The sequence below is a fragment of the Meriones unguiculatus genome, chromosome 1 (genome assembly GCF_030254825.1).
Source record: "Meriones unguiculatus strain TT.TT164.6M chromosome 1, Bangor_MerUng_6.1, whole genome shotgun sequence".
Lineage (NCBI taxonomy): Eukaryota > Metazoa > Chordata > Mammalia > Rodentia > Muridae > Meriones > Meriones unguiculatus.
The window spans coordinates 53807252-53822763 of NC_083349.1; the positions used below are offsets into that span (position 1 = coordinate 53807252).

General features: G+C 42.7%; 1 long non-coding RNA gene across 1 annotated transcript; it reads right to left on the reverse strand.

Moving 5' to 3' along the window:
- Nucleotides 1-8650: 8650 nt before the first annotated feature.
- LOC132648006 (uncharacterized) lies at nt 8651-15431 on the reverse strand. Its single transcript, XR_009586346.1, has 3 exons — nt 15025-15431; nt 14526-14601; nt 8651-8913 (listed from the first exon to the last, which is right to left on the reverse strand). It is a non-coding gene; the product is annotated as an uncharacterized LOC132648006 (long non-coding RNA).
- Nucleotides 15432-15512: the final 81 nt, after the last annotated feature.

Consider the following 15512-nt stretch of genomic DNA (forward strand, 5'->3'; position numbering starts at 1 on the left):
TGTTTTAACATCCTTAAGAGAACAGCTCCCAAAATCTACTGAAAGCAGTGGTTAGTATATGAACTCTATAATCTGTTAGCATAAAAATAACCAGAGGTATGTTCTCCAAAGAATAATGATATTTATAGTACTTGGGAAAAGCAACATTGTAACAGTTATACTCACGGACAGAAAATGGAATGTGTGTTCAATGAGGAAGGAAGGGCTTCAAAGGCGGAAGAGGAGAGAGCTATGGAGATCCTTAAATACTAGGTTCGCTGACTTTGGAAGACTCGGGCAGAAGCTGGTGTCAGCTCATGCATGGCTGTACCGCTGCTGGAAAAGCTCTCTGTTCAGAGTGTCTTGTCTGAGTGGTTACGGTCTTAGCACATGCTGAAGATAACCTTTGTTACAAAAAACTGTCCGTAGATATCAGGTGAGCAAAGCACAGGGTGACGGAGAATTTGGAAGAGCCATTTGTGGTACCTGTAGAAAGTTCTTGAAATAGTACTTACCTTGGACGTGACTTCCCTCTTATGGTTATATCTAGGTCTGACAAGAATGATTTCATTTTGCCATCATCAACTTCTATAGCATCAGGGTCTCTTATGAGTTATGCTGTTTACATGCCCAGGCTAGTGTTTCACTACTCTAACAAACACCTGAGAGAAACCATTTCAAAGGAGTAAAGATTTCATTTGGCTTACGGTCAGGTAGCTTCACTGGGGGTGGGGGTTGGGGGGCGGCTATGAGGCAGACTACCATGGCAAATGGGTGTGGCGAGCAGTGCTGTCACCTCCTGGCAGCCAGAAAGAAGCCAGGACAAAGAGACAAGGAGAGACAAGAGTGAGTTTGAGGCCAGCCTGGTCCACAGAGTGAGTTCTAGGACACCCAAAGCTACACAGAGAAACCCTGCCTTGGAAAAGAAGAAGGAGGAGGCGGAGGAGGGGAAGGAGGGGAAGAAGGGACAAGAGGCAAGATATTTTTTCAAAGGCATAGCCCCAAAGATGCATTTTCTCCTTATGAGGTCATAGAATTGTGAATTTATCTGTGGATTAATTAATGATTGGTCCAGGGCTCTCAGGATATAATTAGCTCCCAGTGAGGGAACCACCAGTTGGGGACCAGGTCTTCACCACATGAGCCTTTTGCAGGACCTTTCATATCCAAACCATAACACAGAGAGAGTGGTTGCCCTATTCCACAGTGGCCCTATTCAGAGTGAATTGATAATTTAGCAGTCCATGCTTGTAACAAACAATTAGAGATTATAAATTAAATCAATAGAGACATCTGGCCCCATGTGAAACCATCAGATTCACTCTTGGAAGTTAAGTCTGATGGCTACCAAATTAATAATTTGCAGGGTGCAGCTGGAACTGGGCTTTCTTTCTCTGCCTCTCTTTCTTCCCCCTTCGCCCCCCTCTACACAGAAAGAGGAAGAGAGAGAGAGAGAGAGAGAGAGAGAGAGAGAGAGAGAGAGCACTAAGAGGCTTTCCCCACTCAATAGAGAAATAAAGAGAACTAGCCTGAAAAGTCAGGGAGAGCTAGTGTCCAGGGACCATACGGACATGAGAGGAATCCAAGGTCACCTTACTCATGATGACATTTCCTCAGACACCCAGTTGTGTTCCTGCCTAAGATTATGGGGTACATTCTGCGTGTCACTAAGCCCACCCTTACCTCATTTCTTTCTGACACTAGCTCAAGTGACTCTCCTTACTCAGCAGCTAAAAGACTGTACAATGCATAATTGTGCTTGTTTCCTGATGGGGCAGCCAAGAGCAGCTACATGCCCAAGCAATGAAATTACAAGTTGCCAGGCCAGTTAAGACAATCTGATCTTTAACAGGCATGCTATGACTCAGCAGTTTTCACCTCAAAAATCTCTGCAAAGTCCTGGGAAAACTCAGAAAAGTACTTTCCTCTCCCCCTTGTCTCAGAACGCATGCAAGCAAGTCTTTAGCACCAGGATTTGCAGGAAGACCAACCAAGCTCCTACCTGCCTCGGACGGCTAGCTAGTGAGGGACACAGGCCAATAAGCAAAAATTATAATTCTCTTTGAATGCTGTTTAGACCTGGGGAGGACTGCACCTTGCAAAGGCACATGGCAAGGGTACTTCTAGTCAAGGGATTGGAAAAGAAAGTTATCTCTCCATTGAAGAAATAAAGAGATCTAGACTCCATCAAAGTCATAACATATGTGGTGTTCGCTGTGTGCCATATGTTGTTTTAAGATCTATATATGTATATCATAAATATATATGCGCGCACACACCAATTTAACCCTCACGGGTGTAAATACTATTCTGTTCTAAATTAACAAGCACCTACAAATGTATAACTAGTACCTGTGGAGCCGAGCTTCAAGCCCATATTAATAGTGAATGTTTGTTAATTGATTATCAGCTGCACTGTGGGTAAAGTGCGCAATGCTTATCCACCCTCTTATCCCCATGGAGATTATTTTTATTTCCAAACTGTCAATATCTCTAGGCTTTGAAACATGCATCCAGTATGACCCAACTGTGTGCACAGAATCAATGTCAGGAGGGCTACAGAGAGCATTTCCAGGCAATTCGACCATGTTATCTTACTCCAGAAAATAAATGAGCAGCCTCCGCTTCATTATCTGCGGTGACCTCTACACTTCAGGGAGCAAGGAAAACAAACATCATTTCAAGGTTGTACCAGCTGCCAGCTGCAATTACCCCATCAGGGGCAACTCTGGAGGAGGAGGGCTACCGGGTAACAGGAAACTTGTTTACACGAAATGTTCCTTTCTGAAAAAAAATCCCTCCGTAAAGATTTTTATTCCCATATTTATAAAGCTGATTTTGTAATTTCATCAGAAAATGTCCATCTAATTAATCTATCTAACAAAAGGTACTCTGCAGTTACTTGTAAAGCTGTTGCCATGGGCTGTTCTGTGTTTGCTTTTAATTAGAAAAAAAAAATTGTGTGTGTGTGTGTGTGTGTGTGTGTGTGTACGCACATGCACTTATGCCACAGTGTGATGTGTGAAAGTCAGAGGACAACTTTCAGACTTGGTTTTTCTCTACATTGCTCAAGGTCTTTCTTGCTCTGTTCTTTGTTGTACTGTACTCCAGGCCAGCTGGCCTCTGAGCTTCTGGGCAGTCTCCTGTCTCTGCCTTCTATAGCAGCGGAGTGGTAGGATTGTGGCTGTGTGCTAACACACTCAGTCTTTTCATGTGATCCGTGGGAACCAAACAGGTCGTTCGGCTTTTGTGGCAAATATTTTTACTCACTGAACCATCTCTCTGGTCATGTTTTGTTTTTAAGATACGGTCTTTCTGCATAGCCTAAGGTAGCCCGGAACTCTTGATCCCCCTGCCTCAGATTTTTGAGTGTTAGGGCTAGAAAGGAATGCTCCCACATCTGGCTGACAGTTTAAATTTGTTTCTGCTTTTCTTCCCTCCCTTCCCATGACTTTCAGTTGACATCTGCATCCCTCTCAGTGATTTTCTGCTTATGCACTTCTGGAAACTTTATAGTAGTTAAGTAAGAGCTAGTAATCCGATTTGTGCTTTTGGACTTTCAGGTAAGTGGTGAGTCACTGATAGCACTCATTTCTCTTGATATCAACTACTCGGTTGTCAGTAGGTTCTCTTCACTTATACACAGCACTCCTCCTCCTCACACGTGACAGGACCGTGTCTCCTACCTGTCTTGATGCTTCCTTGGAATCGGATGACTAAGCTACTAAAACAAGAGGAGTGTTGTGACTGTATTAAGAGGATACATAAATTCTAATAATAGTAACACTAATTTCTTGATGAAAAATAACAAGTGGTAATGAAGAAGTAGAGAGAAACTAAAATGTCATTGAAACTTTGGGAAACATTTGATTGTTCTCAATGAATGAAACGTGGAGATGGTTGTGGTAGTGCATGCCTTTAATCCCAGCATTTGGGAGGCAGAGGCAAGCAGATCACTGTGAGCGCCAGGCCAGTCAGAGCACACTGAGACTCTGTCTTTAAAAAAAAATTAAATAGAACTGTTATGTAAGCCAGCAATTCAACTCCTAAGTATACACTTGAAAGAGAAAATAAGCACTCAATAAATCTGTACACAAATATTCATAGCAGCTCAGCTACAATAGCCAAGTACAGAAAGACTATCATATAGAAACCAATTAATAGATAAATAAAATATGATGTATATAAAATGAGATATTATTTAGCTGTAAGCAAGAATGAGGTAAAAGTATATGCTACAACATAAATGAAAGTTGACAACATTACACTAGGGAAGACATTAAACACAAAAGGACATTAATGTGTGATTCTATTTATATCAAATGCTTGGAAGACACAAAGTAGATGGCTAGCTGCCAGGTGCTGGGGGAAGGAAGCGGGGGTGGGGTGTGGCTGCACAGTGAGGAGGGTATTTCCACCTGGGGTTATAAAGGTTTTCTGGTTCTAGAAAGTGGTGATTGTTTTCTATAACTGTGAATACAATTAATTCCACTAAGTTATAATTGCATTTTGTTAAGAATTAGTTAGTTTATGTTTTTATGTACTAGATCACACGTTTTTAAAAAAGAATGTGAGGGACTGGAGAGATGGCTCAGCAGCTAAGAGCACAGGGTGCTCCTCCAGAGGACCTGGGTTCAATTCTTAGCACCTACATGGCAGCTCACCACTGTCCAACTCTACTGTTTCAGGGGATCCAACTCCCTTACACATACAGGCACATACATACATATATACCAGTGTACATTAAAAAGAATATGTGTACACGAGCGCACATAGTTCTTCCGAGTAATCACAGATGCGGTTGTTGATAAATAACATCCATCAGCCAGAGTGACAGTAGTCTGATGAAAACACAAACTTTTGTGTTAAGCCATTTGTCTCAGCTACGTAAATAACCTGTCCATCCCCACTGGAAATTATTATAATGTACTTGGTTCACCTAGCCTTTTCTTATACCTCCTTTGTGCTGGATAGTGGGAAAATGGAGAGAATAAGCCTCAAGCTACTTATAAACTAGCAAAGGAAGTAAACATATAAATCAAGAGATGTTCTTCAGTGTGATGGCAACATAATAGAGGTAAATTACAAGTTATAGTGAAAGCACTAATGGAGGAGATTATGAGTTACAGTGGGAAAACAGAATAGATAGATTATGTGCTAGTTACAGAGGAGACACATAATGAAAGGGAAAGTACATAATATCTGGATTCTGAGTCACAGTGGCTGGCCTTGCCAATTCCTCCCTAAAATCCAGAGGAATCTACCCAAGGAGGCCCAACTTGAGTTTAAAAATTCAGAAGAGGTGTAAAAACTTTGCCAGCTAGGAAAAGAGAGTTCACTTCCGGTAGCTTGAAGAGCTTGGTCCCTTTGCAATGGTAAAGGCTGGTGAGAGCTTGGAGTGCAGGGAAATAGCAATCATTTGATTAGAGGAGAGTGGAGGTGAGACCAGAGAGGTTGGCAAGGATCTGGATTTTGGACAAAATCTTGTTACCAGTTCTTTCTAAGTTTCTTTTCACTCCATCTAAGGAGAGTGAATGCTTATACAGTCTGCAAGCCTATAGAACACTTGATGAACTGGCATACCTTAGTTCATGGCAGCAGTTGGAGGTTGTCGTTGGGAAAAGTTACTATGGGTCATGGAGAACATGAATGGCACTTGTTGGAGTTACTATTGCTGTGATAAAACACCGTAATCCAAAGCAACTTGGGAGGAAAAAGTTTATATGGCTTATACTTCCTCATTACTTCATCATTGAAGGAAGTCAGGACAGGAACTCAAATAGGGCGTAAATCTGGAGGCAAGAGCTGATGCAGAGGCCATGGAGGCGTGCTGCTTACTGGCTTGCTCTCTCTGGCTTGCTCAGCCTGCTTTCTTTTGGATCCCAGAATTACCCGGCTAGAGATGGCACACTCACAATGAGCTGGGCCCTTCCACATCACTAAATGCCCTACATGACTTTCTATAGCCTGATCTTATGGATGCATTTTCCCAATTGAGGTTTCTCCTCTCAGACAACTATAGCTTGTATCTGGTTGACTTAAGAGTAGCCAGCATAGTACTTAAGCTAAGAAAGGGGATGATCAGAACAATATTCTAAGGCATGGTTTAGGAGACAAAACAGTATGAAAAGTAAGTGTCAAATCAGTAAGATGTGGATATGTAGGAAGAAGAAGGAACCCGTTCTTAGGAACCCATTCTCTCAGTGACTAAGAAGGGAAGAAGAAGAAGAGGAAGAAGAAGGGCTTAAAATGGCTCCCAGCCTGAGTGATGACTGGTAGAGGGAAGGACAGGCTGGCTTCACACTGCAAAAAAACCTGTTGATTTGGACCTCCTAGTAGAGGTGTTTGGTAGATACTTAAAATTGGAGTACTCACATATGATTTAAGGAGAGGACTGGATAGGATTAAGGATGTACGGGTTATGGACTTATGGTTAAAGCCTAGAGGATGGTGAGGTGGCTGAGAGAAACAAAAGTACAAAAGTACAAAAGAGCTTAGGGCATTTAAGGGGGGCACAGAGAAAGGAAAGCCTCTGGGAAATAGTGTTGACAGTTCTTTGATGCCTAAAGGGATCTTCTCAACTGGCTGAACACTGAAAGTCTGAAAGAGTAAATGTTCCATAAAGGCACCTCGGAGAATTCCAGAAGATTGGCCCCTGGTACAGGCAGACACTTTTTATTAAAATGGAAGGGTGGAAAGATTATACCATTTACATAAGTTTAACAAACCCATAGTCATCTCAAACATTACAGTGTATTGTCATTATTTATTTATCTTTCTGCTCTTTTAACTAACTGGACTGTGAAATCCTTAAAGGCCTCTAGTCCTGGTATCTTGTGTGATACTTGGAACATAGTGAATACGCAGGTGACATATATTTGTGAGTGAATATGTAAATTTCAGAGTCCAGTCTAGATAGAGAATGTGTTTTTGGGAACTTACGCCTAGTCTTTCCAAGGTTTTGTAATGGAAATATGTTAAGTGGGCAAGAGCTATATAGAATTCTAAATATGGCAGTGGCCTTCATCCTAGTCAACATTGATGATAATGCATGGACTATATTTAGGATGTACTATCATACATCAAATGGGATGAATCAACTAGAACCACGGTTACATAGACAAATCTCACAAATAATAGTGGAAAGAGTCACATAAGAGCATGCTCTTTGAATCTGTTTTGTGCTGCCATAGCAGAAAACTCAAGACTTGACACCTTTTTGAAGAATAGATTTTGTTTTATGGTTCTGGAGGCTGGGAAGGTCCAAAGTCAAAGGGAGAAATTTCTTGCTGCCTCACCCCATGACAGAAGGCAGAAGGGCAAGAGGACACATACATTGGAGAGAGGCAGGGAATGACAAACTCAACTTTCTTAGAAACCCATTCTAAGAATGGGCAACTAACTCACTCCAAGATAATGGCATTAACCCACTCAAGAAAGCAGTGCCCTCCAGACCTGATCATTTCTCTGAACACCGAATATTGAGGATTACATTTCCCATATGAACTTTTTTTAACTTTTATTAATTACACTTTATTCATTTTGTATCCCCCCATAAGCCCCTCCCACCCCCCCCTCCCGGTCCCACCCTCCCCCCCCCTTTCTGCATGCATGCCCCTCCCCAAGTCCACTGATAGGGGAGGTCCTCCTCTCCTTCTTTCTGATCTTAGTCTATCAGTTCTCATCAGAAGTGGCTGCATTGTCGGGGTTCTAGGTTATCTCCATGAATAGTCCTTGGTTGGAGTATGAGTCTCTGGGAAGTTCCCTGTGTTCAAATTTTCTTGTTCTGTTGCTCTCCTTGTGGAGTTCCTGTCCTCTCCAGCTCTTACTATTTCCCACTTCTTACATAAAATTCCATTCACTCTGCCTGTCAGTTGGCCATCAGGCTCAGTATCTGCTTTCACAGTCTGCATGGCAGAGGCTTTCAGAGGCCCTCTATGGCAGGTTCCTAGGTTGTTTCTTGTTTTCTTCTTCTTCGGATGTCCATCCTCTTTGCCTTTCAGGATGGGTATTGAACATTTTAGTTAGAGTCCTGTCTTTTGCTTAGTATGTTTAGATGTACAGATTTTAGTGGGTTTATTCTATGTTGTATGTTTATATGAGTGAGTATATACTGTGTGCGTCTTTTTGCTTCTGGGACAACTCACTCAGGATGATCCTTTCCAGGTCCCACCATTGACCTGCAAATTTCATGATTTCCTTATTTTTCATTGCTGAGTAATACTCCGTTGTATAGATGTACCACAGTTTCTGCATCCATTCTTCAGTTGAGGGGCATCTGGGCTGTTTCCAGCTTCTGGCTATTACAAATAAAGCTGCTACAAACATGGTTGAGCAAATGTCCTTTTTGTGTACTTGAGCCTCTTTGGGGTATATGCCTAGGAGTGGTATGGCTGGATCTTGAGGAATCACTATTCCTAGTTGTCTGAGAAAGCGCCAGATTGATTTCCAGAGTGGTTGTACAAGTTTACACTCCCACCAGCAGTGGAGAAGGGTTCCCCTTTCTCCACAACCTCTTCAGCATGTGTTGTCACTTGAGTTTTTGATCTTGGCCATTCTGATGGGTGTAAGGTGAAATCTCAGGGTTGTTTTGATTTGCATTTCCCTAATGGCTAATGAGGTTGAGCATTTCTTTAAGTGCTTCTCTGCCATTCGATATTCCTCTGCAGAGAATTCTCTGTTTAGTTCTGTTCCCCATTTTTTAAGTGGATTACTTGGTTTGCTGCTTTTCAGCTTCTTTAGTTCTTTATATATACTGGATATTAGCCCTTTGTCAGATAAAGGGTTGGTGATGATTCTTTCCCAATCTGTAGGCAGTCGCTTTGTTTTGATGACGGTGTCCTTTGCTTTACAGAAGCTTTTCAATTTCATGAGGTCCCATTTATTGATTGTTGCTCTTAGAGCCTGTGCTGTTGGTGTTCTGTTCAGGAAGACCTGGAAAGAAAAATTCTCAACTTTGTATGGAATAACAAGATACCAAGAATTGCTAAAACAATCCTCTACAATAAAAGATCTTCTGGAGGTATCTCCATCCCTAATCTCAAGCTGTACTATAGAGCAACAGTTTTAAAAACTGCATGGTACTGGCATAGAAACAGAATGGTGGATCAATGGAACTGAACAGAAGTCCCAGAAATAAACCCACACACTTACTTATGGACACCCGATCTTTGACAAAGATGCCAAAACCATACAATGGAAAAAAGATAGCATCTTCAACAAATGGTGCTGGTCCAACTGGATGTCTACATGTAGAAAAATGAAAATAGATCCATACTTGTCACCCTGCACAAAACTGAAGTCCAAGTGGATCAAAGACCTCAACATAAAATCAGACACATTAAATCGGCTAGAAAAAAAAAAGTGGGGAACAGCCTAGAACTCATTGGTACAGGGAGAACTTCCTGAACAGAACACCATATGAACTTTTGAGGGCACAGTCAAAGCATAGTAAAGGAGAACTTCATAAAACACTTGAAGTTCAGACAATCGGGACTAAGGTGGCAGTGAGGAAGGATCACGTGGGGCGGACCTTTTGAGAACTGTTCTTTATTTCCTGATCTGGGTCATGCTGACATGGGCACACTGAGTGTGTGATCTTTCATTGAGCTGTACCTTTTCCGGTATGTTTGACATTTCCATATTGTTTTCTTACTAAAATAATCATAGTACACAATTCTACAAGGTATGTAGAAGCCTTAAGGGAAATTTTTGACCTGAGTATGGCATTAAGGCAGTAGTTAAAACTATACTCTCAAATACTGGATTTCAGAAGGAATGGGAGACTTGGCTGATTTATAGGCTAGAGACCCAATATTTCCTGCGGGTGTACTTGGCTGGCGATAAAGCAAATAAATAAATAAGTAGACTCAAGAAACTGTTGATAAATTATTTATATATAATTATGGATTCTGTTAATGTCGTTATAAAACCATTTTTCTTCATTTTATAGCCTTCTACCCCAAGAAAATTGAGATGTTTGAGAAATAACCACAACCCTAGTGAAAACCACATAGTATCACTATCGTAGCAAAAGCTGGCAAAGGATGTTGCCAGTTCAGGGCCAGTGCAGTTGCCAGTCTCAGAATTAAAAACAAAAGATCAGGGGAAAGAAATTGCTCTAATGAGGGGCTCTAAGAACCCAACAATCCAGTTAATTAAATGCTTGCCCGGCGACTTGGGCAGAACTGTCCAGACCGCCCACTGAGATGTCTAAGATCTTGAATTCTAGTCCTATCCCTGCCCCTCCCCCTCAGTGTGACTTTAAGCAAGCTGCTTGACCATCTCTAAGCTTCACTCTTCTCATCTATAAATTGGGGATAAAACTCATACTTTAAAGAAAAAAAAAGAGCACTTGGATCTGGGATTTGCCATGAATCCTCTCATTTTCTTAGCAGCTACATATTCTTCTTCCATTTTCTATAGTAGAAAAAGGGGTCGGGGGAGGCTCAGACGGGGGTCATCACTTGTCTGAAGCCACACAGCTGGTAAGTGGTACAGACGAGCCATACTCCTGCGCCTTGCTTTTAACAATTACTTAACTGCTGAACTTGCCTGGTCGAGCTCCCCAGGGGTTAGTGAACCAGAGCACCTAATTGTCCGTAACATATTTGGAGCATTTCATGAATGTTAATTATTACAAGAGTGGGATGGAACCCAGATATCAAACCACAGCAAATCCAAGGTTAACATGGATCAACTAGGGCCAAGCCGAAAGCTGAAAGCCGGGCAAGCCCGGTCTCAGAGCATCTGGAAGGTCTCAGAGGAGGGTAAAGGTTCCCCGGGTGTAAGGTATTATGTATGTAACTCGAGTTTCTCAGTGTGGGAACAGACTGGAGGGAGGGAAATGAACAAGAACTGGAGAGCCTGCCAACACAGAAACAGAGCAGTAAGGCCTGCAGGGCGCCCTCTGCCCAGGAGACTGCAGGGGTGTAGCCCTCTGACTCATTGCTGAAGACATGGATCCAGAGCTACACACACACACACACACACACACACACACACACACCTGGCTTGCTTGCTCCTGCCTCCCAGGCCAGTCTGTCAAATGGAGCAGAGAGCAGCCTAGGTCTGGATCCCCTGGTTTACATGACGTCAGGTAACGGCAACGTCAGTGTTTGCCGCTCCCCCGTCATCCCTCTCCCCATCCTCGAGAGGTCAGCAGCTCTGTCTCTTTTGTTTCCCACTTAATCTCTGTTGTCTAGTGTAAACACTTAGACCTTAGTCAGATCTGCTCCTTAAAAAGAAAAAAAAAAAAAAATGGGATGAAGATAAATATTTCAGGGACTAGAAAGGAAACCTGACATAAATATTTCAGATGGAACACCGGACTTCATAGAAACTTCTAAAATCTGATAAGGGCTGTACACTCTGTCTCCAGAGATTAAACTGGTAATATTTTTACTACTGGTAATATTTAGCTAGAAAATACTGAAAAGGTTGGAAGGCACTAAACGAGGTTTCCTTTCCCCTTTTAGCGTTTTTCCCCTTTGATGCTCGTCTTTAGATCCCAAGCCAGCTCAGGCCGATGCCCAGGTCTCGGTCATCCCAAGAAGTGTCTCTCCCCTCCCTTCCAGCTGATTTTCGCACAGGTCTCAGGTTAACACACTCTCCTCCTTCCCGTTTGTCACACAGGAATCAGAGACAGCCCGACTGCCTGCGCTGTATTAAGGACCCATCAATCACAGACCCTCCCCCTTCCTCTGAGACCCGGAAGAAGGGACCTCACCACCAACGCACTCAGCCATGTGGGCTTGTGCTCTCCTCAGAGTCCCCATCACGTCTGTCTGTCTGTTTACAGTGTTAATTACTCCGAATAAATCTCTTCCTCTAAAGGACAAGCTGTCTCAGTGTCCCCTAAACCCAGAATGTTTTACTCCTCAGCCTCTCTATAGTTCAGAGCCGGGACTGAAGAGCTGAAGAGGGACCAAGGCCGGCGCTAGGGTCATAGCTCGGGTGTCTGGGTGGGAAAGCAGAGCCAAGCTAACTGCAGCTATGGCTCTATGTTCCTGTGGAGCCTTTTGCTGGTGTTTGCTCTCCGACTCCGTATCCTCCTGCCTCAGACTCTGTTGTATGGGGACGGCAGATGTGTGGCACCCTGCCTAGCTACACTGCTGATTTATTATCTGACTACTATATACTCTCAGACCGGTTTTCTCTGGAATGTTTACCCTCTTCAGGTTAGTTGGTGTGGGAACAGAGAAGTGGCTGGAGATGTGGTTTAGTTGTCAGGGTGCATGATGCATGCCTGTGATTCCAGGACCGAGTGGGTAGCGGGAGACGGACCAGAGGTTCTTGGCTATACAGAGATCTCAAGGGCAATCTGAGCTACACGAGACCCTGTCTCAAAAAAATTCATTAAGCCCGGTATGGTGGCACACACCTGTAATACCAGCACTCTGAGAGGCAAAGGCAGGTGGATCTCTGTGAGTTCGAGACCAGCCTGATCTACAAAGCAAGTCCAGGGCAGCCAAGGCTACACAGAGAAACCCTGTCTTGAAAAAAAAAATCATTAAGTAATTACATAACTAAAAAAAAAAATAGACAATCCCATATGGTCACAATTTCACCATTTTGAACATAGAGCTTAGTGGTGTTATTTACATCACTATTCAGACACCACTGCTGTCTATGCACAGAATTCTCTCAGCTACTCAACTGAGACCACACCCACTAAACACTAGCTTCCCCGTTCCTTCCTCACTCCAGCCCCTGGCAACCACTCTTCACCTCCCCATCGCTATGGATTTGATCACGCTAGGCCTCTCTAACAAGCGAAACCATACAATTTTTGTCCCTTATGTTTGATTCATTTTATTTGCACAAAATTATTAAGATTCATCCATGTTGTAACTTGGGTAAGAACATTTTCCTTTTTAATGCTGAATAATATTGCATTATATGGCATATATCATATTTTTATGTATTTGTTTATTGATGGACTTTTGAATTGTATTCACCTTTCTGTCTTTCTCTTTTTTGTCTTTTGCTTCTGTGAACCAGGTGTACAAATGTATGCTCAGGTCCCTGCTCAGTGGCATTTCTGAGTCATGTGGCAATTCTCGGCGTAATCTTTCACGAGCTATACTTACATCCGCTATTTTGCTTCTTACATTTCCAGAGCCGGTTTGCACCTATTTGAACGGCGTATTTTGCCTTTCAAGTGTACAAGTGTATATTCGTCCCAAGTGACCTTTCTTTTGCCTGTTCCTTCTTTAGTAAGAAGGCTATTTCACAACATGATCATAATGTTCCGCCTCACTAATTCTTTCAAAACAGAAACATTAGGCTTCACGCTTTAGAATGAGTCGCTGTTTCCCAAATCATGGAGTATATTTATACTTCAATGGATAAGAATCTACACTTCCGTGGGGAACCAGTCTTTGAAATCAATATTAAGATGCCAGTGTGGCTGGTTTAGGGCATGCCTGTAGTCCTGGCTACTCAGAAAGCAGGTGAGGGATGGTTGCTTGAGTAGGTGAGTTTTAGGACAGCCTGGGCAACATAGTGATATTATTATGAAATTTAGAGTCAGCCTGTGCTCCAAGAAGCCAGGTTTAGATACTTTTACCCAAGCCTATTGAAAGAGTCAAATTAATAGTGAAACACACACACACACACACACACACACACATACACACACAGAAAAAGATTTGTTAAATTTAGCCACTTAGAAAAAAGGGACAAAGAAATCTAGCTATTTGTAAGCCCATCTTCAAGCTCCTGACATGAAGCTAAGGATATATTAAAAAAAAAAAAAAAAAAAAAGCAGTTTATCTAAGGTGTGATTCACCCTGTCACCCACATCTTCAAATCTGTCTTGCAAGGCTGACAATTTCTAAAACCTTCTCCCAGTGAAAAGTAGTTGTTCCTCTCCCCAGCACACCCCACCCAGGGCATCAACCTTTCCTCCCTGCAAATTTCTCATTCTTGCAAGGCAGGCTGGTTTCGAGGCTTGCTTGGGAAAATGACTTTAATATCAGCCCGGGCAACAGAGTGAAGCCTTGTTTCCCCACAAACAAACAGCAAACCAAGATCTCGGTCTGGTGTACAGTAGGTGGCACACTAAAACCACGAGGTTCTCAATGCACACCCATCCCACCTGGAAATAGGCTTGAATGCTAACGGCAACGGAAGCCAGGAGTCTTATTCTTGTGGTTCTGAGTCTCCACCAGCTGTGCCTGGACTGTGAGGCGCTTGGATTTGGGGTTGTTGTTAGGGAGAGGCAGGAACTACCTTTCCTCCACTTGTACCCTCCTTCTTGTCACTAAGGCTCTTGATGTCACCCCCTTTGCTTACTGGCATCAAAACGAGAGCTCCTGTTTGCCTTGGAGGATGAAATCCTTCCAGCCACAACAGTTTCACGCCAATTGATAGACCCCGTCTTCATCTAAGTTGACCCTTCCTGGCTGCTTCTCCTACCTGAGATCAGAACATCTATGCTTCATACCGTAGAGAAGGGGGCATCACTGCTCACCAGCTCAGTAGCTCTGCCCCCGAAGTCCTGGAATAACAAAGGTCAGTGGAGAATTTTCACCAGTCCATACCTCTCCCGAGGATCTTCAGAGAGCCAGGCTCACATTAATTGGTTGCCTTCTATCTGTACGGCTTTTGTTTGTTGAGCTAAAACAGGAAAATGAATGTGATTGATACTATTCATATAGCAAGGGCAACAGTGGAGAGGGAGGCAGTTAAAGAAAGCAGAACTGTAAGCCTGAAATTGTCTCAGCACCCCTTAGTTACTCTGGTCAATAAAATCAGTTTGATACCTATTTTATTTTTCTCTTAGAATTTTCTTTTTTCAAGGATGATATTTCTTTTTTTTTTCAAGGATGATGAAGGTGTAGTAATCAGAGTACTCTCCCAAACCACCATGCATTTTTCTTCCTTTTCACACTTCCTAACCACCATCTCAGTCTCTACAGCTTTCCTATATCAGAATCCTGGAATGTAACGAGAAACTGCAGTTGCCTCTCTGGATGTTTGGAGAAAGCATCTTCATTCTTACTTCATAATCATCTGTTTGGGTTTTTAGGTTGTACTCACCTTTCAGCTCGGTGTGGTGCTCCTGTGAACACAAACATCTATTAAAGTTCGGGCTGAGTGGAATTGCTGGACCCCATGGTAACTGCAGGCTAGGTGTAAAGAGCTAAAAATCCTGCATTGTTCCAACCAGAGCCGAATCCCTCTGGAGGGCAGCGGTTCCATCTTCCAGGAAGAACAGTAGGTCTCACCTTGATCAGCCACCCTCAACATCCCTTCCTGAAAAATCTATTAAATCCACGTTTATCTTGTAAGGCTCTTTATCAAGCTTATGAATGTGAAAAGGATGAATTTGTAAGAGCCACTTACAGACAGTATTTTCCTCTCCAGCAGTGATTCCATTCTGCTACTCACAGTTCAGTCTACCCTCTGTTTTACAGTAGCCACACCTCATTCCTCTGGATCTGAATATACAACTGTGTGTTGCAGACAAAACATTTTCAAGTGACTTTCAAATGATATAAGTAAGGAAACAATAGTCAAGCTTTCAA